The 25,322-nt window shown below is 38.9% G+C and overlaps 1 long non-coding RNA gene across 7 annotated transcripts; it reads left to right on the plus strand.

Annotated features, from left to right (window-relative positions):
- The first annotated feature begins 28 nt into the window (after nt 1-28).
- LOC140654037 (uncharacterized) lies at nt 29-23,368 on the plus strand. Of its 7 annotated transcripts, XR_012043330.1 has the most exons (12): nt 29-195; nt 2,051-2,307; nt 5,945-6,125; nt 7,373-8,080; nt 9,074-9,345; nt 12,039-12,122; nt 12,377-12,522; nt 12,621-13,169; nt 16,897-17,092; nt 17,376-17,468; nt 21,347-21,442; nt 22,137-23,368. It is a non-coding gene; the product is annotated as an uncharacterized lncRNA (long non-coding RNA). The 7 variants fall into 7 exon arrangements; XR_012043331.1 differs by having other exon boundaries at nt 12,039-12,522; nt 12,621-13,186; XR_012043329.1 differs by having other exon boundaries at nt 12,039-12,522.
- The last annotated feature ends 1,954 nt before the right edge of the window (nt 23,369-25,322 follow it).

Here is a 25,322-nt window from a genome sequence, read left to right on the forward strand (position 1 = left end):
GCCGCCCTGGCTCCTCCTCTCACTCCTCCCCGCCGGGCCAGGTTAGCAGCCGCAAGGCCCCGCTCCGGCGCGCCCGGCCCCGCGGCGGGGGGAGCCCTGCCCGCCCCCGGCGGGACGACGCGAAGCGGGGCAGGGGGAGGCCCGTCCGGCTGCCGCCGCCCGCGGGGCGGTGGGCTCCCCCCGGCCCCCAAAATGGTGGGTGCCGCTTTGCTCCACCCCCGGAGTGCTTTGTGTTTGTTTGTTTTCCGGGCAGGGCGGCGCGGCCGCGGCGGACAGGCCGCCCCGCTCCGGCGGAGGGGCGGGCGGGCGGCGGGGCCCGGCCGGCGGCTGCGGGGCTCCGGCCCCTCGCGGCGGCTGCAGGCTCCCCCGCCCCGCCCCGCCCCGGCTGGCGGTGGTTTGTGTCAGGCCAAGGATGCTTCCTCGGCGTGTGGGTCACCCCCGGGTTGTTTCTCGGGAAGGAAGGGGGTTCCTCTGGCGCTTATCGCTGGCTTTACTCGAGCGGGCAGGGGGCGTAGTCGTAGGGGCAGGGCAGTGAACCCCGAATGTGGAGCAAAAAAGGCAACAGGCGCTTCTTGTATCACTTTTATGTTTCTGAAGGTAGCCGTTCAGGCTTTGTATATGATAAGCAGATACCAAGATAAACCATGTCTTTAGCTCCATTTCTTTCTTCATAAAAAAATTATTCAGGCTTGGATGTAAGTATAGATAAGTATAGATAATGCAAATTTCAAGAGAGCGAATGCCGTCTTTCACCGCGTTAGCGTGCTAGCTGCACAGAGGGGAACGACACTCACTGTTTTTCCTTCACAGGACGATCCCTTAAGTGTTCTTTCCAGCTTTGTCATCTGGGACGGTTCCTCAAAATCCCTCCCTGGCTTTCAGATTCAGACCATGGAATATGTTTAAAAATATGGTTTTGTTACAGTATTTTTTAAAGTGAAGCAAATTTGGTGCAGATGAGAACAGCTAGAAAGTACAGTTTGTAAGGCAGCACAGCATGGCCAGTGTTTACCACAGGCTTCTCTGCTGATCCATGTCAGTCCTGGTTTGCAGTAGAGCTTCCATCTTAGGTCAAAGTGTCTACAAACCAGTTGTCCACAGTGACGTATTTGGCTCTACAACCTTTACTTAAGCATTTGAGAGGTCCTGTGGTGGACCTCTGGGACCTGGGAACAGACTTTTTGCTGATTATCCATGCGAGTTCTTTCTTGAAGATTGTGTTTTATTGCTGTTTAGGAATTTTGTTTCGCTGCTTATCAATGGATAACCTAAACAGCCCCAGTGTAAAATCTGTACCAATAGGAAAGTTATTACTGGCATTTATGGAGTTCAAACACAGTTTTAGGCTTCTCTAAGAAACTGAGAATAAAAATGGTGCACAAATTGTGAGCATTGCTCGTGATGGAGAGGCTTTGCAATGGGCTGCTGTAAATAATAATGACTGCTATAGATGACTTGGTCATTTGGGTGTTTATCCTATGAGTATGTTGACTTGGTTTAATAGGAGAATTAGGCAAGCGATCGTTGGAGAGGATCCAGGAACCGCTGCCTCACCCGGTCATGATTTCAAGGTTAAGGCAATGTCAGAGCTGTCTGCTGTGAGAACCTGCTGGTGAGGCTCCAGCTCTGTTACTGGTATTTTCAGTTGGGCAGTGGCAACATTGGGAACAAGATTACTGGCAACTAGAAAGACTTCCTTATTCAGCTGTCATTTCATGGTTTATTCTCTCTGTGGAGCTTCAGCCTGTGTCATTGGTGTAGCTCAGCGTAGGCCACAGGCGTGTGCCACAGTGTGCTTTGCAGTCCTGGTCCTGTACAGCGTGGAGGTCCTGTGGGAGCAGGTGGTGCCTCCCTGCTGGCTGGCATGCCAAGATTTCCTTTCTTTGGAAACCAGCGTGCAAATGTGGGCCTCTGGTCTCATCCTGATATGCAGTCAGGACACATCTGGGGCATACTCAGGGGTCCCGCAATATAGATGTGGCCTTTACTTACCTTAAGTCAGATCTCCCAAAGCAATAACTGCTAAGACCAGTTAAAACTTTCCCATTAGTAGGTACAGGATGCTCCAAATCTGGGCTACGTTTGAAGGATGGAGACTTGTCAAATGCCAGAAGAGATCTACTTTTCGTGGGGGACTCACAAAGACCAAAGAGGAAGCAGCAGTTCACATTTGGCTTTGCAACATGACAGACTGCATCTGTGAGAACTCTGAAGGAGGAAGAGCTGTTACCAGTCATTACTGGCTTCTTCAAAGTAGGGATGGTTTAAGCCACTTGTTTACTAGGCCATTCACTCCTGTTATGTCAGGTAGGTCATTAATAACGGCTTTGCACCACCAGCTCAAAAGTTGTACAGTGGTCCAGGAGATGGAGAATGGAAAAATTCTTGTGTTCACAAATGCACAAATGTTGTCTTTTAATATCCCTGCGTATGCTGTGATGTGACACTGAGGCTACTCCTTTTGCTACCATGTTTCTTTGGGGGACAAGAAAGCAGTCGAGGAGCTTTTCAAGTTGAGGTTGCTTGTCCTTATTGCTCAGTAACTAGTTGATGGGAGTCTTTTTTCTAGAGAACACGTGAAGTGTTTTCACTGTTTCTCAGTATTAAGTTACAGAAAATTGAACAGACCTGGCAGGCTTCACTGTACCTACTCTCCACAGACAATATTTTTAAGTACAGAGGCTGCTTAGAAGGGTCTGCTTTTGTGGAAACAGACACAGAGGTGATCCTTGCACATGCAGAATGGTAGAGGTGACTGTGGACCAAATAGACTATTAGACCAAAACAAAACAGGCCCCTGTTTGTGAGCTGTTCATGCTGCAGGAGATCCTTGTTCCATATAGACTTGGAGGCTCACAAATAGGTTTTATATGGTCCTTTTTTCTAGAGGATGTGATTTACAAGGACAGTTTCCCAGTTCCAGCAGAACCGTAGGACAATTCAACCGATGGCTTTAGTTCTCTCTGTTTTTTATTTCCCCCGCTTAATTTGGGGAACAGATAATTATCAGACTGGGTTTTCTAGAGCCTTAAAATGATCCTACAGATGGAAGAAAGAGCCATGTAGTGGTTTAGGACTGCATAGATACTACTGGTAGAAAAGATGAATGCAGATAGAAAAATTTGTATTGGACTAATATCAATACAGAACTGGCAACCTAAGTCCATGAAAGTTTTTCTTACCTGTAAACATTTAAACAATTGGCTATAATCTGTTGTCAGAATGGAAATGGGGTAGTCTGAAATTTTCCAGTGTACAGGATTATGTTCCAGTAAGTCTTGATATGACAATGTCGTATACAGGTCTGTTCTGACCATTTTTTGGCAGCTAGTGTCTTCTAAGTGAAATATATTTTTAAAAACAAAATGGAAATTCATGAAAAATGTTTTTCAAGGATGCAAACGATTGAATGTTTATCTTTTATTTTGGAGGGTTTTGATATGAGAGGAGACAAGTTACATAATGCTGTATTCTTAAGGCTCATATGAGCTAGTCAGAGATGATGAGCTATCTTACTGAAAAATCCCTTTCTTTTAGAGTTAAAAATCTAAAAACCACTGAGGACGTGAAAAGTCTTTCTTCTTAATAGTTTCTCTGCAAAATTGACATCATAAATTGCCTAATTTATAGATAAAAGACCCTTTGGTGACTTCATTTTACACGATCCATGGTCATGTTATTGTTGGACAAGATTTTGGGTATGTTTAATGTGTCATGCTCAACGAAAGTTTTTGAAAGACCTTTTCTGTCCTCAGCATGGAAAAGTGTTTTCACTTCATTTTCTTCCATCACGCTTATTTTCCCAGCACTTATCATCTCTCATTATGTCTTATCTTTCTTCTGGATAAGATTGTTTTCTCAATTCATACACAGAAGCCCAGTTAACTTCTGAGTGCAATCTTTCCAAGCCATGGTACCCATAGGTTCAGAGATAGCACTGTTTGTTCGGGTAATGTTGGTGAATAAGACGCATTATGATTTTAAAACCTTTTTCTGGAAAAAAAGGCATTTTATACCTCTGGAGAATGGAAGTAAATTACATTCTTCTATTATATATGTGAATCTGATTATGGGAATGACTGAGTTAGTTTATCTGGTCATAAAGAACATAGCATCTGCTAAGATGCACATGATTATTTTTAGTTTTGTTGATTTTAGCTGAACTGTAGACATTTCTCAGTACATATTACAATTGTATATTGTTTTCCGAAAGAGAGTGAATGCAGCACTAGAAAGCAATTATGGAACTAACATATTTCCCTGAAATGCACTTTGTGATGCAGCATTTTGCTCATGTTTCTAAAAATTACTTAAACTTCTGCTTAAATTATCCTGCTATCACAAATACCACTTACATCAATTTAGCCTGAGGATACCATCTTGGTAAGGATATGTTTTCCATTATTGGCATAAATAAGTTGCGTTTCATAATAACTGTTTTCCCCAGATCCAAAGTGTTTTATCACCAAGGAGTGTAATGCCTAACTACTCCATGCACTGGGGCGTGTACATTGTGTGTCACAAAGAAAAAAAAGGATATGTATTTTGGCATTAAAAAAACCCAAACAACAAAGCAGACAGTCATCATACAAAAGTAACCTCTTCAAACAAACCCTCTGTCACCCAGCTTTATGGTGAATTTTGTGTAGGAGTCAATTTTCCTTTTTCTCAGTGTACCACAGATTACCACAGTCTCAACTTCAAGAATGATCAGAGACCTAGAAAACATGATCTAAGAGGAAAGACTGAAAGAATTGGGGTTGTTTAGTCTAAAGAAAATGAAAGTGTTGGGAAAAGTGGTAATGATCTTCAAAAATGTAGAAAGTTTTTCTCCAGAGAGAAGGAACACATTTTTCTTCATGTTCAGTGGGTCTAGGGCAAGAGGTGATGGACTTGGAGTAGGAGATTTAAGGTAGACATCAGGAAATTATTTCAAACTGCAAGACTAGTTTAGCACTGGAATTGATTAGCTGGGAATCTTGCTTACTGAAGGCTTTGAAAGGCAGATTAGGTCAAATGTCTCGGGAATGGTTTTAGTTGCAGTAGGTCATATACAGATAACCCCAAAAGGTACCAGACTGGTTTATATTGTTTCATTTCTCTCGGGTGATTTACAACAGAGGCATTACTGCTGTGTTATTTTAATTCTCACTCTTCCTTATATCCTTAGAAAATGCCAGTAAGAAAACATGGCAGTAGGTAAAAGACTGGGTAAGTGGAATGGGTGGTGAAGTTCCCAATAGCAGAATATTAAGGAATCACAGTTACTGCAGGATAACTGTTGCATTTGAGCAGGAGTGTGACTTGCTGACACGTCCCCCTGACAGGCTTTGGCACACTTGAGTACTGGGCTGGCATTCAACAAGTAGTGGGTATTCAATACACAGAAATCTATGTTTTAACTAATCTTTTAAATTTTGATTTAATTTAAATAAATTTTAATTTAATTTTCAATTTTAATTGAAGGGTTGGTCTTTCTTCACTTTCTGCTGTGTGTAAATACTTCTTGAATTTGCAAGGAGTGAGCTCTATCCAGAGTTCACCAGTGGCCAGTTTGTTAGTCATCAGGTACCGTCACTGCGGGTTCAGGGATATTCTGCCCAAGGTGTGGGGAAAAGATAGATATTTGGAGTAGCAGGTCCAGAAGCCAAAATTACCTCAACTAATGAGGGGTATGAAGTTGAACATGATATTATTTCATCTGAATTTTTTATCTTGGAGGCTTTTTATTCCTCACAAAGCCTTCAGTTCACTGCGACAGTGAGGTAGTATCTGAAATGCTTGTTCCTCTTTGACATGGAATTAGGGCATTTATCATTTGTCCAAGTTGAATATGCTTTCTGCTGCACAACTTAAAACACCTCTTGTTCACCTTCTCCTAAGTCCTGTTTTTCTGATTTTCACCATTTTTCCTGTAGCCTAAAATCTCGTTTTCTTCCTGTAGGTAGCTATAGGTCTTCTGCAATAACAGAGTGATAAAATGGCACATGGAAAGATTAATGAGGACCTACGGAGTGTGACCCTCTGACATACAACTCTGTCCCAGTCCAAGATCACCTATGTCTTTGTCATTCCTTGACAGAAAACTGTTGAAACTGTTTCTGGATACTGAGTGACGTCTGTAGGTACTGTGTTCTAATCCCTTGCAATTTCAAAATTTTTCCTAATATCTAAGATTGCTAGAAGTGAAACTCTTTATTACATGTCCTGTCTGCATTGTTGTAGTGATTTTAGACATCTGAAGACTGTTATGCTGCTTTGTTTCAGTCTTTCCTTATGGTTCATGATCTGTAAATCCCACATACTTTTCACTGTCCTGCAGGCTCTTTCTCTGGTCCACTTTTTCAGTAAGTGTGGCATCCAAAGCTGGACAGAGTACTCCAGTTAAAACCTTAGTGTTGAGTAAAGAGAATATTATTTAGTATATGCAAAAATGCCATTTATCAAACTTAGTGTGCTTCCTTTTTCATAATACAACATCACTGACTTCAGTTTGTAGCACACTGTCACTCCCTATCCTTCTCCATGTAATTCCTCCCTACTCAGATTTTCTTATTTTATACTTCTCCAGATGATTATTCTGAAGGGTACTATTTGCACTTCCTGTTGAGACTCTGGTCTGTGACGGCTTAGCTAGCTGAATTGCAGAAGACAAGTTACTGGAGACTGAACAGAAAGAACGTGAGGAGGAATCACTGAAGATTTTGTGAAAAAAGTATTAGGTGATTGTGAATGACTGCCTCTGGCACTGGGGAGGAGTTAGTCTTTGGGAAGTTAACTTTACCACCTGGCCAGAAGTGTTTCGTCGTCTTAAGATTCAGTTTTACTTTTTGAATAGTCCATGTGTGTGCACCCTCCTCTTGGAGGGAGAGCAGGCTGGAAATTTGTACCAGTATTTGCTTTTGCATGCTCAAACACTTCTGTTGTCTGGTGGAATACTGTGCTTCCTGCAAAAAATTCTAGAAAACAACTACATCATGCAGAAAACAGGAATGATCGTAAATTAAGTCTTCCTGATTTCTGTAGTGCTATGAGAAGGGATACAAGAAGGTAGTTGTACAATCCCAGTTAGTCTGTCCTGGTTTTGGTTGTGTGGAGATTCCTATAAGACATGAAAATCTGGATTGTTTAAGCTTACTTATATGACAAAAGAGGAAGGAGGCCTTTTTTTTTAGCAGAACAAATCATACTATTTAAACAAACACTTCCCAGACACTGAAACAAGACAGCTAAAGGTACTGTAAGTCTATTCCTATTTTTTCTTAAGATGTTTCAAAATTTTTTGTCTAAGAATAAATTATTTTTCTTTTAATTCATTTTGAAGTGCATGCCTACAGTTAGTTTTTGTAACAGCGAACTTTTCCCTTTTCAGTTAAGTTTATAGGAATTACAGACTCTGTGGAGCTACTTTCCCAACCTTTTTTTGGAGGTGTTATCATCTTAGCAGGAACATCCTAACAGTGGATTTGCAGGCTGCTTTAGAAATTCATACATTAGGCTACATATTGACTTAGGAAATGTCTCAAAACAGCATACACTTCATTTGGTGTTTTGGACTGCGTACTTTTCCACAAAAGCTCATGTAGAAGTAGATGACCTTACAGAATCTCTGCAAGACGCAGGATGATTGCAATGGTGCGTATTGCCTCTGACTCATAAGCTGTACACCAGCACAGTGCAAGGGTTAAGGACAAGGTAAAATCACTTGCTGCTGTTTTGATTTCCTGAAGCACTGTTGTTTTCACGCAAGAAATGGGGAGTGGGGTTCCTTATGCGAGGACTGTTCCTGTGCCAGAACTTGAAAGTTTGGGCTAAAAGTGTTCCTGTCAACTGTGATGCCATTCATAGCTTTTGCATCAGAATCTTAAATTTGGATACAAAGATCTCCGTTGTAGAAGCCCCATCTTGTGGACAACCAATCAATGACTACTTCAGCACAACAGATTTGAAATACTTAGAAAATCTGAAGATATTTTGGTAATCTTTGCAATAAACTGGAAGTCTTCATATTGCTGGACAGTATGGAAACTTCATTCATGTGTAGAAATTGAAATATGCTTTTTGAAGACTATTTCCACAGGTAAGAAACAGTGAATTACAGAGAGGTCATAAACAAGCATGTTGTCCCCAGAACACTGTTTTAAGTCTGAATCTGCTAAAACACTAACAAGCCTGAATCCTGCCTTGAATTCCCAGAGTTTCCTGTAGCATTTGTATAGTATAAATGAGTCTTTAGGTGGCAAAATCATATAAGGGCAGAAGGACATTCTTTGAAAAAAATTTTAAGACAGAAAGAATAGCAAAGTATGCATGAAAACTGAGTCTGGAAACTTTGGGAATATCCTTAAGGAGATACTTGGTTTCAGCACAAAGTGATGGAAAAGCGCAAGCAACTCCAGACTCAATGAGCCAACGTACTTGGTAGGAAGAGTGTTAGGAAGGTAGAGAGAGCATGAAAACAAGCCTGTGAGAAAGGCTATTTTCAGATTTCAGTATGACATTAGTAGAATATATTATATAGAATAATACATACAATTATTATATAGAATAATACATACATATAATTAGAATATCTTTTTGTCACTTTGACGAAATTGGGTTGCTATATGATAGTTTTCTGTTTCTTCTATATGAGGAAATCAGGAAACTATACAATAGTTTTCCATTTAATAATAAAGGCTATAATAAAGTAGCCAGAAAGTGTAGCGACATCTAGGGAAAGATTGGCAGAAGTGCCTCCATGCTAAAACATCTGTAGCTCCATTTTTTACTTCTTGGGTTGGCATTTGACAGTTATACTCCATGCAAAAAGATTAATGTCTTGAGCAACATAACTGCTTGAGAAACAAACGTAATGAATATGAGAATATGATCTTTATTTTAAGGTTTTAGAATGATGCCAGTAGGAGTTTTGAGTGGCAATAGTAGAAAAGAGCTGCTCTTCACTGAATTTGCGGGTTAGGTCTGTGTGAATTTTAAGCAGGAGGTGGGTATGTGCTTAAATCCAATCTACTCTTCAAAAGACATCCTACATCTCTAACTGAAAATGTAACCACTTTTTTTTTCTGTGAAGGTAGTGTACCCAGGGAAAGTTTGGTCACAGTGGCTTGCTTGGAAGGGATGAGAAGAGTAAAGAGGAATATGGCATGTGAATAGGGTGCCATACCAGCCCCTTTGTTGGGAGGAGAACAGAGGTTGCTATTCCTACAAGTGGATGTCTGACTAAGCACAGTGATTAAAAAAGAGACAAAAGTTCATGATCTGGACATCACAAAGCCAGGAAGGAATTTCCTAGTTCGTATCAAGAGGAGTCTGGATGAAGTCTTCACTTTAAAGACATATCAGGTACAATATATTATAATACTTAAAATTACCTGTAAAAGTGGGTGTACATCTGCCACTTTACAGTTTAGTTTAAAATAACTGTTTACTTCATACTGAATCTAAAGACTTAGATTTTCATCCTTCGGTAGTCTGGGAATTTCATAAACACAACTCTTTTGTAGCATATATAGATCTAAAAAAGTCACCGTTCTTAATAAACTAACAGATAAAACTATAAATGCACATTACCAGCATATTATTAAAAAATTCACAGAAATGCCTGTGGATGCTTGGGAGTTCCTAACTGTCTGCTTTTGTTTCTCATAGCAATCCAAAGCCTCTTTTGAAATAGAATTCTATGTTTTTGGTGAAGGGCATCTTTGAGGAATTGTCTGAGGCAGGGGAAAAGCTTTGAGAAAAATGCATATTCTCAATTTTGTTCTCAAAGTCTGTTCCTTAAGGGAGAGAATCTTAAGCCTGTAGCAATATACAGGACTAAAATTTTTACCTGAAAGCAAATTCTGCTGGAACCAGCATGCACAATAAAAATAAAAATCTTTCTTAGTGTGAAATGAAGCCATGAAAGGAGCTTTGTGGTTCCTTTATGTGGAAGGTGTTTCTTCCTCAAGAGACAGGGAACAGCATATGCTAGTTCACCCTTCAAGGGAAGTGGGAACAGCTACTTATAATTCCCTGCGCTTAAATAATTAAGCATGAACAATTCAACAAGAGGAGTACAGACAGATATTATTAGTATGGTGTGAAATCTAGAGAAGTAGCTGTAGCCTTGGAAAAGAAAATGAATATGTAAAGCTTGTACTAAAAGGGTATTGGAAAGCAAGAATTTATTCCAGAAGTGTCCAAGAGGGAATAATGATTGCTCAGAATCCCTGCTCCACCAAGTGAATTCATTGTAGTGCAGAGAAAGGACAACCCCTGGTATAAAGGACAGACTATTTCCTTATTCTGAGCAGAAAGCTCTAGAAAAAGCCCGTGTTGGTAAAAGCAGAAGTCTCTGGAGGAGTATAAGACAAGGGCAAGCATTCAGTGATACTTTTCATATTAGATTGTATTAGAAATTATAGTTGCTTGTATTTGCCCGTATGAGAAGGAAGGAAAATGATGACATCAATACGCTGAAGAGTGACCTGTTCTACATTCCTCTGCTGATATGTAGGGGTATCATAAACAGAGGTATCATAAACAGAAGTATCATACTTCTGCAGGGTATCATAAACAGAGGCTTAGTTGCTAAAAGTTGCAGAGGAATATGAATCTCTTGTACTAATAGATGTTATCAAGAAAATACAGCAGGACTGGAAACTCAGAGTTTAAGTGTGAACTTGCAGTAATCCACTGGCAGGAGAGTTGTGTAGGCGTGTAAAATTGATTTGAAAGGGAATGAAGAGGTGTGACTTTTTAAAGATAAAAAATTAGTGCACAAGTAGGTCATGTTAGAAAAGAAAGTAAGTCTTCACCTTATCTCTTTATTATGCACATTTTGGTAAATGTTTTCTTTGGTTGCCTCTAGCCTTTCTATTATTTTAAATCTTTGTATATTCAGTTTTTATTGATATCAGAATTTTAAGAGATGTAATAATACTGATATATGAAGTGATTTAACATTAAAAAAGATTGAAGGATTTTCAATGGCCATTTGAAAACAAGGCTTGATGTATTACGTTACTACAAAATTAAATATATGCAGTTGAACTCTGAGCATTTGTGTTTGTAATATATGAAAGTGCTCTCTTAAATTTGTGTCTCCATAATGACATTTGAATTCCAACTTTGGTATGTAATTTTAGCATAGTACTTTATGTTTGATTTTCAGCAGTGGTAGGTTTTTGCAGCTAGGTGGCTTACACTTTGAGCAGATTCTTCTTTTTGATCAAAAGGAGGAAAGCTTTTGATCTACCTCTTTATAAACTCACCAGAGCCAATCCTTCATACCAAAGTTTTATTGACCAGACAGTGTTTTGTCTTTGCAATTAACTTCTTCAAGGATACAGTGCTGTATATTAAAGAACAGTATCGATGTTACTGTAGTATTTTACCAGAATAGTTATTAAAGTATACAGTTAGTTACTTACATTTTCATGTCTGTGGTATCAGCCTGTTCCACTACTCTGCACCTGTACTGTCTCTGCCTTGTGTCCCTTCCGCTGCCAGACCTGTCCCTTTCTCCAGAGCTGTGGTGGTGCCACATTGCCATAACCCCACTACAGCTTGCATTAGTCACCACCATAGGATCCACTTCCCCAGAGATGGATCCTGGTCCCTGTGCATAAAAAAATCAGCAAGGTAAGGAGAAGGAAAGGCCCCTGCCATCACCAAAGACAACTTGAAACTCTTCCAAGTCTCATCCAAAATAATTCTACAGTTCCTTATGGTAAGACACTTTTTCTGGTATTGATGTTGTGAACGTTTTAAAATGGCATCAGCCATTAATTACGATCACAACTTTTAATTCTGGGTTTCTGTTTCAAATCTTCCCCAGTTCAATCAGAACCAAAAGTTAATGCCCGTTGGCTAATTTCCAGTGCATGCCTCCACAGAACAACTGTTGCCTTTAACTGGTGGAGAGATCAAGGCTTGAACTGACAAAACACATCTGTATCTTGGAAAACAAATTAATGTTTATGTTTTAATTTATAAGTTCCTGGCTCTTTTATGGTTCCTGTTTTTCAAGTAATGTCTCTTTGGATCCCTAGCTGATGGAGAGTCAAAATGGCAAAGGCCCATGAGAGAATTATCACAATACAACATCTGGTCTGCATTGGAAAAAGCTGAGAAAGGTATTCAACATCTCTGAGACCAAAAGGCATAGACTGACTTTGAAAGTCAGTCTATGAAAAATCATGCAGGTTGTGGCCACCTGGGCCAATCTAATGTTGTTTTGGGAAGAGCTACTCTGCTTCCTAGCATCTGAATTTTAATCTCACTTCAGCACGGATATGTGAGAACTGGGAGTGGTATGAAAGGTGTTTGCTTTTCATAATGTTAATATGAAGCCCAGCATTGTCCTAATTATATTGTGGGGTTTTTCCAGTCTCCCAATTTTCTTTTGAGCATGTAGCTGAAGAGTCAAAAGGCTTTCCCAGGGCTTTTGGCATACCTTTGTAGGAAGAAGGGTGGAAAGGACTTTGTGTATTTTTGGAAGACTATTTTGCATCCTGCTTTAAACTCTTCCAGAAGGTAAGAGGACATTAGCTACACTGTGTATTGGCTTCTGTACTGGTATGTCACTAACGGCAAAGAGTTTTGCTTTGCCTAATTGTTCCTGTGTTCTGCAGCCACAGACTATGAGAAATGCAAAGAAATCGTGGACCAGCCCAGGCAGTAACGGTACCACTGGATTCAGAGGGAACAAACTCCTTCCACCACATGAAACTTTGGTCCTTTAAGTCATCGTAGCTCTTGCAGAACAGAAACAATTTGACATGTATAACAAGAAACACTGCAAGTTGTTTGCCAAACAAAGACATATACTGCAGATGGAAGAACTGATGAAAATTGTTTATAGTTGAGGAACTAAATGTAGATTTTTCAAGAACAAGGTTGCTCTCTTCCTTGCCAAGACAAACAAATCTGGTAGAACATCTCATTGCTTTAGGCTGCCTGAGGACCCACTGGAAAGTCTATGGACCTTTCTCCACAGAAAATTTGTGTGTTGTCAATACATAAGTGTATTGTCCACAGTTGCACTGTGGCAGCTGCAGAGGAAGTGGAAGGTTCTCAGGAATACATGAGGGAGAACTGGATTTTTGGCTCCTGAAACAGTATGGAGTGCTTTTGGAAACTGTGGAACTTGAGCCGGATGTTACTGCTACAAAAGGTTATCTGTGAGTTAAACATAATGGTAATTAATCTGTTATCTTTCGATCTCAACACTAACAACATGATGAAATTGAGAATTCATATTCTTTAGAATTGCAGTCTTCCAAGATGCCTTCATTCCTACAAAGATACCCGGATTTGCACAGTTAGAGGTTCTCAGTGTTAACCTTTAGAAATACACTGCACAGATGTTTTTACAAGGCAGTATATAGTCATCCCAAACAACTATTTTTAATGGCCCAATTATTTAGGAAAAGCATGTAACAAGAGCATAAATACAATCCCTCATACTGACATAAAACATGGATTATCAGAATAATATAGTTTGTACTACCCTGGTATATAGTAGGCCCTGGAAATATAAAACTAACCATGTCCTTAAAATTCTGTTATATCTGTAAACATATATATTGGAAAAGAGTGCCAGAAGCATTTTGGTCTGCATTAGGAAAAGCATTGCCAGCATGTGATTATTCCCCTTTACTAAGCGCTGGTGAGACCACAGTGGGAGTACTGTGCCCAGTTCTGGGCTCCCCATGACAGGAAGGACATGGACATGCTGGAGCGAGTGCAGGGAAGGGCCATGGAGATGATTTAAGAGACTGGAGATCTGTTATATGGTTGCCCAAAGAGGTTGTGGAGTTGGCATCCTTGAAGATACGCAAAACCCAACCAGGCAAGGTCCTGGGCAGCCTGCTCCAGGTGATTCTGCTTTGAGCTGGGGGTTGAACTGGATGATCTCCAGAGGTGCTTCCAACCTCAGTGGTGCTGTGAATATTTGAAGCAGCTTGCTTATGTCTTGTCAGCATTTTAGCTGGAACTTGACTGTGTAGGAATCCTAAAGAAAGCAAAGACTGTGACCCTAGAAATACATCCAGATGGCTGAGGCCCAGAAAAGGCATAAAGGGAGCTGCTAAGTATTTTGAATATCTCATCAGAGTGATATTTGACTTACAAATATAGAAGTGGCTTGGGTCTTACTATCAATGACACTGAATACCCATAATGATCTCTCACTTCAGCTGGACTGCAGATGGTAGTGGCCTCTCTCTATCTGAACACCTACTGTAGTTTAATCTTGCTCTGGAAAATCTCACCATATACTTTACTCTAGAAATGAATATTTGGTGCTTTATAATGCAGGATTCATTTGTTGGATTGTTAAATGCTTTATTTCCTTACTAGTACTGATTTTAACAAATCGCAATGAATTTTGACGTACTACTTCAGTAACAGGCACATACAATGCCTCAGGAAGTTGAGAATATCATAATTTGAGCAAGGTAAAATCAAAATATGTAATTACATTGCATATTCTATGGCAATTCATACAGTTAGCTTGTAACTATTCTTTTAGCACCCTCAGAATAAGAACAAAGCTGAAATTAAAAAATGGCTTGCATTTCTTAATAGACACAAGATTTATATGGAAAGGTAGAAATAATGTGGTTTTTTAGATCAGCTGAATAGTGATAGGAAGACTTACCTGTGGTTTTCCATCATGAAAATGCTGAGGAACTAACTTGCAGTGTTAAGAATTCCTGGATCCTCCTTCTTTAGAAAACTCTTTGTCTTTCATATTACCTCTAAGAAAGAAGGAAGGCACTCTGGAAAACAAGAAATTGAGGACATTACACAAGGATTATAAAGCACTTGATTTTACTTTTTTTTGCACTTCAGCAAATGAAACAATAAGTAACGATAAGATAATAAGTTTATTATCAGTATATGGAGTCGTGTTGCATCTTATAGACTAAGACATAAATGTATAAATAACACCCACGCTAATTATCAGAAGACATCATATTTTGCTATGGATGAACCCATCCTGAAGCCACAAAATTACATCTTCAGAATAAATAACATATGAAGGTCAAATAAACTTAGTCATAAGTTCCCATCTTCTGCCACCACTTTCCCCTGACTTACTGCTTTCACAGCATATCTCCTCTGACTGTAATAGTCTTTGCGTGGGGTGGGTTTTTTGGTGGGGAGAGTGTTATTTTAAATTTACACCTCTAGCAGCAGTTCCTACTTCTACTGTTTTCCTTTTATAAATTTATAGCCTATTATATCTGTCCAAACCTGATATAGCTCCAAGTCACCCATTTCTCAGTAATACAGGAAATTAAATCTAATGTCTAATAAGCGTAGAGGTTTATGCAACCTTAATTCACTGAAAAAAAGTATTAAATAACTTAATATTATTACCTTGTCTTTTGATAGCTGGAGAGTTGTGTGCTTTGTTTTTCTGTAGACCAAATAGGTTCTGCATTTGGACTAGAGGAGACTGGGTTTATCCATCCCTTTCTGCAAACTTTCTGAATGTCACCTCAATATTCTTCTCTTGTTGAAGGACCCCCTGAAATTTTCATGCCTAGGGTTTGATGCCCATCTCCACTTCTCCCTGTGGTAGGAACCCCCTTTGTTCCCCGAAGCAAGGGCTGTGTACCCCGTAGTCTTACCCCAGGGGTGCTGGCTGCTTTCTCACTCATTTTCTCCCTCCTAGGATTTTCTCCAGCCTGACCAGATTTCTGCCTGTTCCACCCAATTTTCTGTTAATACCCACTGTGGTTCTGTGTTGGTGGGTACAGCATTTAAAAATGCAGAAATCTGACTTTAAGCCGTACAGATTAGCACCATAATTTCAGGGGCTTGTCTCCTGCATGTATCAGTTTAATAAGTGGATTTATACTGAATAATTTTAAACTGTTAGAGCCCTCTGAAACTGTTTCTGTCTAGCTTCTGTAATACGTAAAGTCATATAAGGTCACCAATGCTGTGGAAATTGCTTTTGCGGTTGATATGCTAATTCAGCAAGAAATCAGTTCTTCCAGAAACCCAAAGAAAATTATTTTAATATAGTGCCATGCTACTTCGTTGACTTTAAGGAAAGAGATAATTAAAACATTCAAGGGAGTTCCAAGTCTCTGGAGAAAATACCATTATGGAAATATAAGGTTATTTTTACCACACAGCTTATTAGCTTCTTTTCTAGAAGCAAATCAACTGAATCTGATGGACACAAAATATTTTCACCTGCTCAGGAAGATGAGAAATAAGATATTTTTATAAACTGAGTTCAAGATAAGAATAGACTTGGCACAGTCTCTTCTGTGTCACTCACCCCAGGTTTACGGTAACCGCTGCTGCAATTTTCTGGATGAAAACTTCCGTCCAAATACATCCAGGGCCATTAATAAGGCTGCACTAGTGCAACTGGTTGCAATGGGGAACAGAATTACATTGATGGTGCCTAAGGAAAAGGAGAATCTCTGCACTCAGTATGAATAAGGGGTAGCAAATGCCTTATTTTTTCAGAAACAAATAATTAAGTTAAATTGGAAATAATCTTAATAGTCAATCTCTAAGAATAATCACTAAGAATTTAGAAGCACTATATTTATTCGAAACAGTGCACTTATATTAGGGAATTACTGAGCACAAAAAGTAAAATAACTGTAATGTTTACTGTATGAAGATACTAAAGGAAAACAATTTTACCAGCATAAACTGCTTCATCTTTTTGAAGATGAATAAACATGATGAAGAAGAATAAACAAAATGTTGTTTATTGAAGAATAAAATAAAATTGAGTTTCTAAGAGACAATTCTAAAAAGATCTATATTGTAAAAATTGCATTGTCATTGTCATATTTAAAAGATATTTTAATTTTATGAGATATTAAAGCAAAAAAATGACATTTTACTCTATGTTCTTTCATAAAACAGATACAGTACTGCTATCCCCAAAGGAAAGACACCAGTTCCAACAAGAGTAGTGCCTGTTCTAGAATGAAGGATAAATGGTTCAAAATATCTATGTAAACAAGAAAGTTAAAAAGCTTAATGTGAAAATAACATTGTATGTAACAGCCTCCTCTGTGTTCAGACTATTCTGTTTCAGATGGCCCAGGAACGCAAACAGGTATGACATCGTATCATTTTATGTCATTAATGGAAGTGTTTCCTTTAAAAAGTACCTTGTTATTTTCTGCTCAAACTTTCTTTCATTAATTCCAAAGTTCTTTTGGCCCAACCATCTCTGTGTACGTTTAGCTATGTTAGCTAAAGATGGTTTTCTAGTGTTTTCTGATATATATTGTTTGGTATAAAGTCTATTTAATTGCATTACGTGACATTTTAATAAACTAACTTTCTAAAAATCTATATTGATGTATATTCTGATCTTTCCTGATAATCTGTTTCAGGGTGACTTTATTGTGGAACGGACTGCCTCGGAGATTGCTTTAGCTATTTTAGCTCCATTCCTGTAATCCCCTCCAGTCTTCATTTTTCAGCTGGTAACTTCTTCAACAAGGAACATTATTATAAAAAGTGGTTATTTAACAAAGAGTAAATTTTACTCTGAATTTCATTGTCATCTAGGTTTATTTCTTGGTGCAATACCTGTAAATCAGATTATTTTCAGCTAACAGAGTCTTCAGAGGCCATGACAATGCCTTAACTGTACTCCTCGTCCCTCTTCTTCTGAGATTATGCAGCAGTGAGTGGCAGCAATTATTATTTACCTCCTTTACTAAAGATACCTAACTGTAAGAATAGAGAAGGATGTAGGTTGTGGAATCCATGTAAGTAATGTGTCACCAAAACCCAGTAAGCCACAGCTCCTGAGTAAGATCTGTAAACTCCACGGGAGATGCGTTTGCTTCCCTGGCTGACAGTACTCAGTATATCATTTTAGCTAGTCTGAGATTTTCTGTGCTTGGTTTCTTCCCAGAGTGGTTTGGTTTTCTCAAATGCTAGACCACTTCTTCTAAGAGTTACCTTAGATGTCAAGCAAGCATCCCCCTAAAGGTTTGTTAACTACCTGTATTTATTAATTTCATTCAATTTAGTGAACTCTGATGTTTCCTGAAACGCTCCATTTCAGTTGGAAATGGCACGAGGGCAGTGGGTAGTTGTGGAGCAGCCTCTGAGGCTGCCAGGCAAAAACTTGATTTACTGGTTATTCCTATCACTATAATGATTAATTGGGAAGAGTTTGTGAATGCACAAAAATCCAGAAGAAGTGAGAAGAAAGAAACTTGTGCAAACTTCTTTTAAAAAGAGATACTGTCTAAAAAAGAAAATAAAAATTAACTGAGACAGCTACTTAAAATAAGTTTTCTCAGCTGAAGGCTGCTGAGTTTCCATGCCTTGCTTTAATAGTTACGTATTTGTCAAAGAGTTAAACTAGAAATGGAAATGCTCCTGTGGGTGAACTTTCATGTACTACTAAGGAGAGTTTGGGGAGGGGCTGTGGTATAGTCAGTATTAGTTGAAGGGCCTGCAGTGTTTGGGCTGCAGAGGCCATAGTTGAAGAGACATGAAATGAGGGGTCTGTGCCCCGATACCATGCCAGAGACACAGAAGCTGTTCATGCCCAGCAGGGTTTATACATGTGAGATCCCCAGGCAGAGTTCAGCACAGTCCGTTGACAGTCCAAGAGGGGAGGAACGTGGTCCAAATCTTCATCTTCTCCTCCACCTTCACTTTATGCTAGTGTAAATGGCAAGTTGTATGCAGTTCCTTTTTGAAGAGATAGAAATAGAAAATGCAATTCAATGTTTAATATTGTGCTTCCTGAGCTTACTCAGATGGGCACACACAGGATGGATATATGCTGCACACAACCTGGAGATCTCCTTCTGTTTAAAATTCTGGCTCCTCTGTGCTTTACTGATTTGCCCGTATAGCAGACAGAGTACTCATAACAGTAACACCCTGTTATCTCAACTGTGAAAAGTTGTTCTGGGAATCTAATGGCCAACAGAGTAGAATTTAAATGTATTTTTTGTTTTGTTTTGTTTTTCAGCAAGCATTTAAAAGATCCACCAGTTCACCTCTGTCAGATTATTTTTCTTGTGGCGTAACTTGGACGCTAATCTCACTGTTGAGTTTAGTGGAGTTTATGGAATAGGACCTAAGGTTCTCTCCACGTGTTCAGTATTATGGTTCTGATTTTGCAAGTCTTGTTGCTTGGGATACTTGCACAAGTCGTGTCTGTTTGCACAGCAACAACAGAACTGGGGTTCAGATGCTGCTAGTTAATCAATCAAGAAGGAATAAAAATAGTTTTGAAGGCCACCACTCTTCTCGGCTGATGCTCAGGAGAGTTGGTAAAAACTGCAAAGACAACTGAGTACACTGAAGACAATATTTATGATACATTTTATTTCATAAGTGGATTTTTAGGAGTCAGTTTTTAAATTCAGTTATTTTACTCTGCTTTAGCAAATCATGTGTGAATATAGTTGTTGTTTTTCCAAAATGCCTGCTCTGTTTTGGTTGCTTTTTTGCCGCTAGTCAACTTTTCATTCCATGTAGTAATGTCCACAAGGTGGTGCCACAGCTAAAAAGTTAGCAATAAGACAAATATAATTTGATAATTCTACCTGCTTTTTGTAACTGACTAAAGTATCTGCATCATAAGAGAATTAATAATTATTTTAGAAGCATAATATCACCTGCATGTCTAATGACATCACAGGTTTGCAAGCTTTTTTTCAAATCCCTCATGTAAGCAGAGCTGGGTCTGTCTGCTGTCTGAGTGGGAGCAACACCCACACACCGGTGACAGTCCAAAATCGTGTACAGAAATGAAGAGATAGCTCAGGGTTAAGTAGACAGGCTGATGAAGAATGAAGAACTGGATCCATAGAGACTAAGACCAGCTGAGCTGTGTATGTCCTAGCAGAGTTACCAGCGCAAACACCATGCCCCACGGATGTGTCTTCTCATGTAGAGCACGAGGAGATGTATATCTAGATTGCTTCAGCTGTACCACAGGAGTCAGCCTGAATCTGGACAAGCAGAATAGTTCATCCTCAGCTTCAGCTAAGTCAGCTTCCATGCAGTCACCGTAGTGTGCCTATGGCTCATCGTAGCCTAATTTTCAGAGTTTTTTCTACAGCCAGGGATAGCCAGGCTCCCCATTACCCTGTCATATGCTAATATACAGTTGACTGTTAATTCCAAAGGGGTATGAAGTGCTTACAGAGGAACCTGGTATGAGGGCAGCTGGATTAGTATATACAGGTAAAATTTATTAGTAGTCTTTTTTCTTCAGTCATGGTTAGAAAGGCAGCCATCCCAAACTGTGTTAAGTACAGGTGATCAAGTTTCTGAGCATCTTTCTAGACAAGATCAGACTAGAGAAAGTAAAAGGCAATAACAGGGAATGTAAAATGAGTACATGTATGAACCACCCAGTACAGAAAAGACAATAAAGCTTACAGGAAAAAGTTATTTGTGTGGATCTGAATGGCTACACTGTCTTATAGCAGACTTGCATGTCCCAGAAGAGCTGAAGGGCACAGGGGCTTAGCCATTCCTCTCGGCACGTGTGTGTTCAGTTCTTCAGCTACCCTTGGCCACGTGGCCATGGTCACTTCTTGCACCCCTGCCCTGCTCCCCTCAATGACCTCTGCAATGCAGGTATGCATGCTAAGATAACAAATATTCTCTATGAGCTTCTGAAATGGGTAGATTTAAGTTTGAGTCATTTATTCGTCACATTAGTTTGTACCAAAAGCAGCAAGAAAAAGGGATAATTTAAAATACCTTTCAAGCAAGCACTGCATCAATTGTTGCTTCCTGCTAGAATCTCTTTTTGGTATGGTAGACCTGTATCAGACAGAGAAAAATAACAGGTTTTGCATAATATATTTTCTCTAAATTGCTATATTATTATTTTAAAACATACTAAAATTCTGGTGGCTTGTAAGAGACTCAGTGGAAGTTACATATGCCCATGAAAGATGGTCTGTCCCCCAGCTATAAAGCGGAATGAGAATTAGAGGCTTATTGAGTCCAATTCTAAAAGTTGTCAAATAACACAACTGCCACCTCTGGGGTTTTCTTAAGTGGTTTACAGTATTTTAAAACTTTGTATTGGTTTTAACATCTGTTTGGAAAAGTCAGAATCAGAGAACTAACTAAAAGTACAAAGTCACTGAACAGGTCAACTTGATTTAATTTCTGAGTCAGTCAGTCCAGTTAGTTAGTTTGGACTAACTGAATCACGACAGTGACATTCAGTCAGAGTATTCCTGTAAGATTATTCTGAGTGTATGGCTGCAGTGTGTGTTGCAATTAAAATGACGTATTTCTGTTTTAGTTTGGACTTTGCTTTTTCTCCAATTTCATAAAATTATTTTCAAAAATGTTTATTTTTCAGATAGCTTACATAGAGAAGAAATTATGCTCTATTCTAAAGGGAATCGCAGAGCATCTGAGATCATACGTTTAAGTCTCCACTGTATGTAAAACCCAGGTATGCATTATTTTAGTAATTTAACAACTGAATTGAAATCCTGAACATTTGCCCTTGCAAAGTTTGCAATGATTTTACGTTCTTGTTGGAAATCCCGTAAGTATTTTTAAAACATCAAAACTCTTTTTCCTCTAAGTCTGGTTTTCTAGTTTCCCATTTAGGTAATCATGAACAAAACATGCTTTAGCTCTATGTCTATACCTAAATCTATATTGAGATCCCATTAAATATTAGAAGGAGGTAACTTCCAGTATTCTAAGTTAGGAGTCAGTCTGAGCGTGGCTCAGAAATCATCCTGCGGATGCAGAGTGTTAACCGGAAACAATTTAGAATGGCAGTGGTATCCTGCAGGATGTGTGCAACTTGTTCGGCTATGTGTTGATTTACACAGGACTACATTATAGATTATACATTCTGGTAATTGTGGTATTGTTATTGCTAAGCTATATCTAAGCACAGGAAATACATACAGAAGTGATAACATCCACTCCTGTTTAAAAAGCAATATTTTATTCTTGTCGAAAAACTCATACATAATATGGCATTTGCAAGAGAAAATAGACAATTTCCTAATTAGGACTTAGCAAGGCTTTTAGGAAAAAAGCTGATTCATTCTGGGAGGCCCATAACCAGCATTTAAAAATAAATGCACATAAACTTTTATTCTTAATCACTTTAATTTTTTTTTTTTCAGTATGGACCCTAATCTAAGATCAGGAAGGAGACAGTACATTTCCATCTGAAAACACAAGAAAATCAAAATAAATTTTCAGTGTGTCACCAAAACCACAGTGCTAGGTTTCTGTTAAGGAGAATGAGTAATACCATTCTAGCTATGTAGAATGCTGTAAGTGGGTAATAATTCCATCTAACTGATAGGGCACATTATGTATTCTGCAAGAAAATTATCCCATCTAAAATCTTGCCCTATTTCTTCAGCTCAATAAGGAAGCCTACCCACCATACCCATTTACCTGAAGTCTCTCTATGCCTGCTTGTCTAACATTAGGATTCAGGAACAGGCCTGTTCTCCATCCAACATCCCCAGCCCCGTCCTGCAATTCAGGAACAGTCTGGCTCCAACCCTGACTTGAAAAGAGGCATCCGTTCCTGCTGCTGCTCCGGGGATGTGGGATTTGAGTTCATCCTCAGCTCTGCAGCTGGAGATAGCGTACGTTGAGGTCCCTCTCAGAGCCTCTCTCACCATTTCTCTTTAACAATGTAGCCTTCAGACCTATCTATGCACTTACAAAAATTACTGATCAAGTCAGGTCTCCCAGGTTCCCTCCTGGAAGGCGGTATGGATCTGTCCAGAAAAGGGAGGGAATATCTGTCAGATTTTGTATGCCAACCTCTTATCCACAGACAACACTAAATGACAAAACATAGTTAACCTATTATGCATGCTATGCCTATTTCTTACTTTGTTTCACCAGGGAAAATAGGTTAAAATTGGTATCAAGTTTCCCTCTTGTTCCTCCCAACAATAGAAAATTACCAGGGAAGAGAAAATAAGACAAAGATTTAACTTTATGGAATAATTAGAGGAGAGCATATGATGTTCTTTCAAAAGGCCTTCCAGCTAAACAGGCTTTTTTAAAAATATTATGAAACATTCTTGCCTGTATTAATACATGAGAAAAGTAACAGCAGAACCGTGAAACAAATTAATACATCAAAAAAAAAATAAACCCCTGGGCCATAGCTAAATCTATATCCATACTGCAGCATGATGTCAATTGTATTGCGGGGTAAAATCAGAGTTAGAGTTGATGCTATTTGATACTTTTCCTGTTCATAATCCTGGAGCTTGTAATACTGTTGCAGATCAATAATACCATGCTATACTGTGTAAATTGATTTGTTGAAATGATAGTTGTGAGTGAGGTTCTAAACAGACACTGCAACACATAATAAAGGATTGACCTACTAACGGATCTAATGGTGATGTGATAAACACATACACAAAATAGCCCAAAGCCTAATGACTTGCTTCACAATTGCATTAAAAGCTTTTTATTGTTTTCTATCTATATTATTTAACATTAAGAATGCATTTGTCTTTATGAATTTATAAATGCTACTGGTCTGAAATTTTTGTGCTGACAGTCAAACTAACACTGAACAGAACTTTAGTTTTGTCAGCTCTCATATGAGCAAAATCTTGAAATAATAAGGTGGCTGATGCCTCTAAGTTAATATTAATATGCCTTTGCCTTGGGGGGGGGGGGGGGAGGCTCATTATAATATTCTTTTGGAAGTGTCACCTGCTTAGGTAAGCTTTGATTTACAAGGTAATATGAAGATACATTTAATTTTAGATATCATCTTCAGTATTCTTCCTGAGTAGGAATCTCTGTCCCTAGTTTAAACTTGTAATATCCTGTTTAACAAAGGAGCAGCTTCAATAGTACTTAGAGTACTTAATGTTATGCAAGTTTTCAAAGTTTGTTGCTGGGGTCAGGGCTTTAAAAGCAAAGGTCAGGTAAAGGTGCCTTCTTGGAACACACTAGGATATGAGCCCCTATGTTTATTTTTTCTTCATAAGTCTACTTATTAAATAGACCAATAATTAACTTTACCTTGCATGTAATTAAATATATTTGTATTTGCATGAGTCATGGGAAAGGAACAAATATATGTATTCTGTTGAACAGCACACCTAACACGACTGTAGCGTGTGTGAATCTTTCTGCAATACATTCAGATGTTGGCTTTCATTAAGCAGTAAGAGATGTTGTCCGCAAAAGTATCTCACGACTTCGAAAAGAGATTCTAATGTCTGTCTATTTCACATGCAAAATACATTTCATCACTCTTTTACATGACATCAAAATCATTGTGTCCTTCCTTAATCATGACTATGGAGGATCAATTACAATGGAAATGAAGGTACTCTGCGTGCCATACGATTTGTAATTAGCTTGACATATCCAGAGGAAATCTGTAAGTTACTTTAGTCTCTTCATTTTGCCTTGTCTCAAATCTGTCTGATTTTGTTTGAGTTTATAAGAGCAACTTGTCACTGAATTTTTAGTGGAAATGTGTATTTTTCAATTGAAGTGCTCTAACAAGTCCTCGTCATTAAAATCCCCTGAGTTCTGTCACTTGCAGGGAACCGTGCGGAGCCCCAGAACCCTTGTGACTGTTGGATAACTCAGAAGCTTCCTCATCTTGCTTGAGCAGTATGACATAACTCCAAAACACCTGAGAGGTCTTTAGGGCTTAAATATTTGGTTTAAATATCTAAAAGATACGAGTTTCTTAAGCATTAGAAGACACAGAGTTTAAAGATCAGATTGAGCCATGCCTCTTGCATTTACTTCTTTAATAAAGCTGTCAGGGTGCTGACCAGCTAGCCTGCCAGATGCGCTCTTCCGTATTTTGGGTAAGTAATCACTTGGGCCTGGGATCTACTGTACAAGTTATGTCTGAACCCATTTGCAGTTATTTTAGGTGACACAATAAAGTGGTCAGCATGAACTGAGAAGACTTTGTCTAGCACTTTGTCAGCGTGCCAGAAAAAATTCTTTGGGATTCTGAGTCTAAGGTTTAATTTCAATTCATTGTCAGGATGCTGAATATTATTTATTCCACACTAGGGCTCATTTTAATCCAAAACACTGTCAGCTAGCATCAATGCAGGCAAAATGATATTTCTTCCTACACAGAAGCCCATCTAGATATAAACCAGTTTTCTCTCCTGTCTCTGAATTTGGTCTGCAAGGACAACAGGAACAGAGACTGCAGCTGGTCTGGGATTCCCTTTCACTTGATCGTGTGTCAGCAGCCTGATCTAATTAGGCAAGTCTATTTTTCCACAAAATAAAATTGTTATAGACAACAATATGACAAACTGAAAACTTCTCAAAGTTGTTCA

This window comes from Ciconia boyciana, chromosome 7 (assembly GCF_034638445.1).
Source record: "Ciconia boyciana chromosome 7, ASM3463844v1, whole genome shotgun sequence".
NCBI lineage: Eukaryota > Metazoa > Chordata > Aves > Ciconiiformes > Ciconiidae > Ciconia > Ciconia boyciana.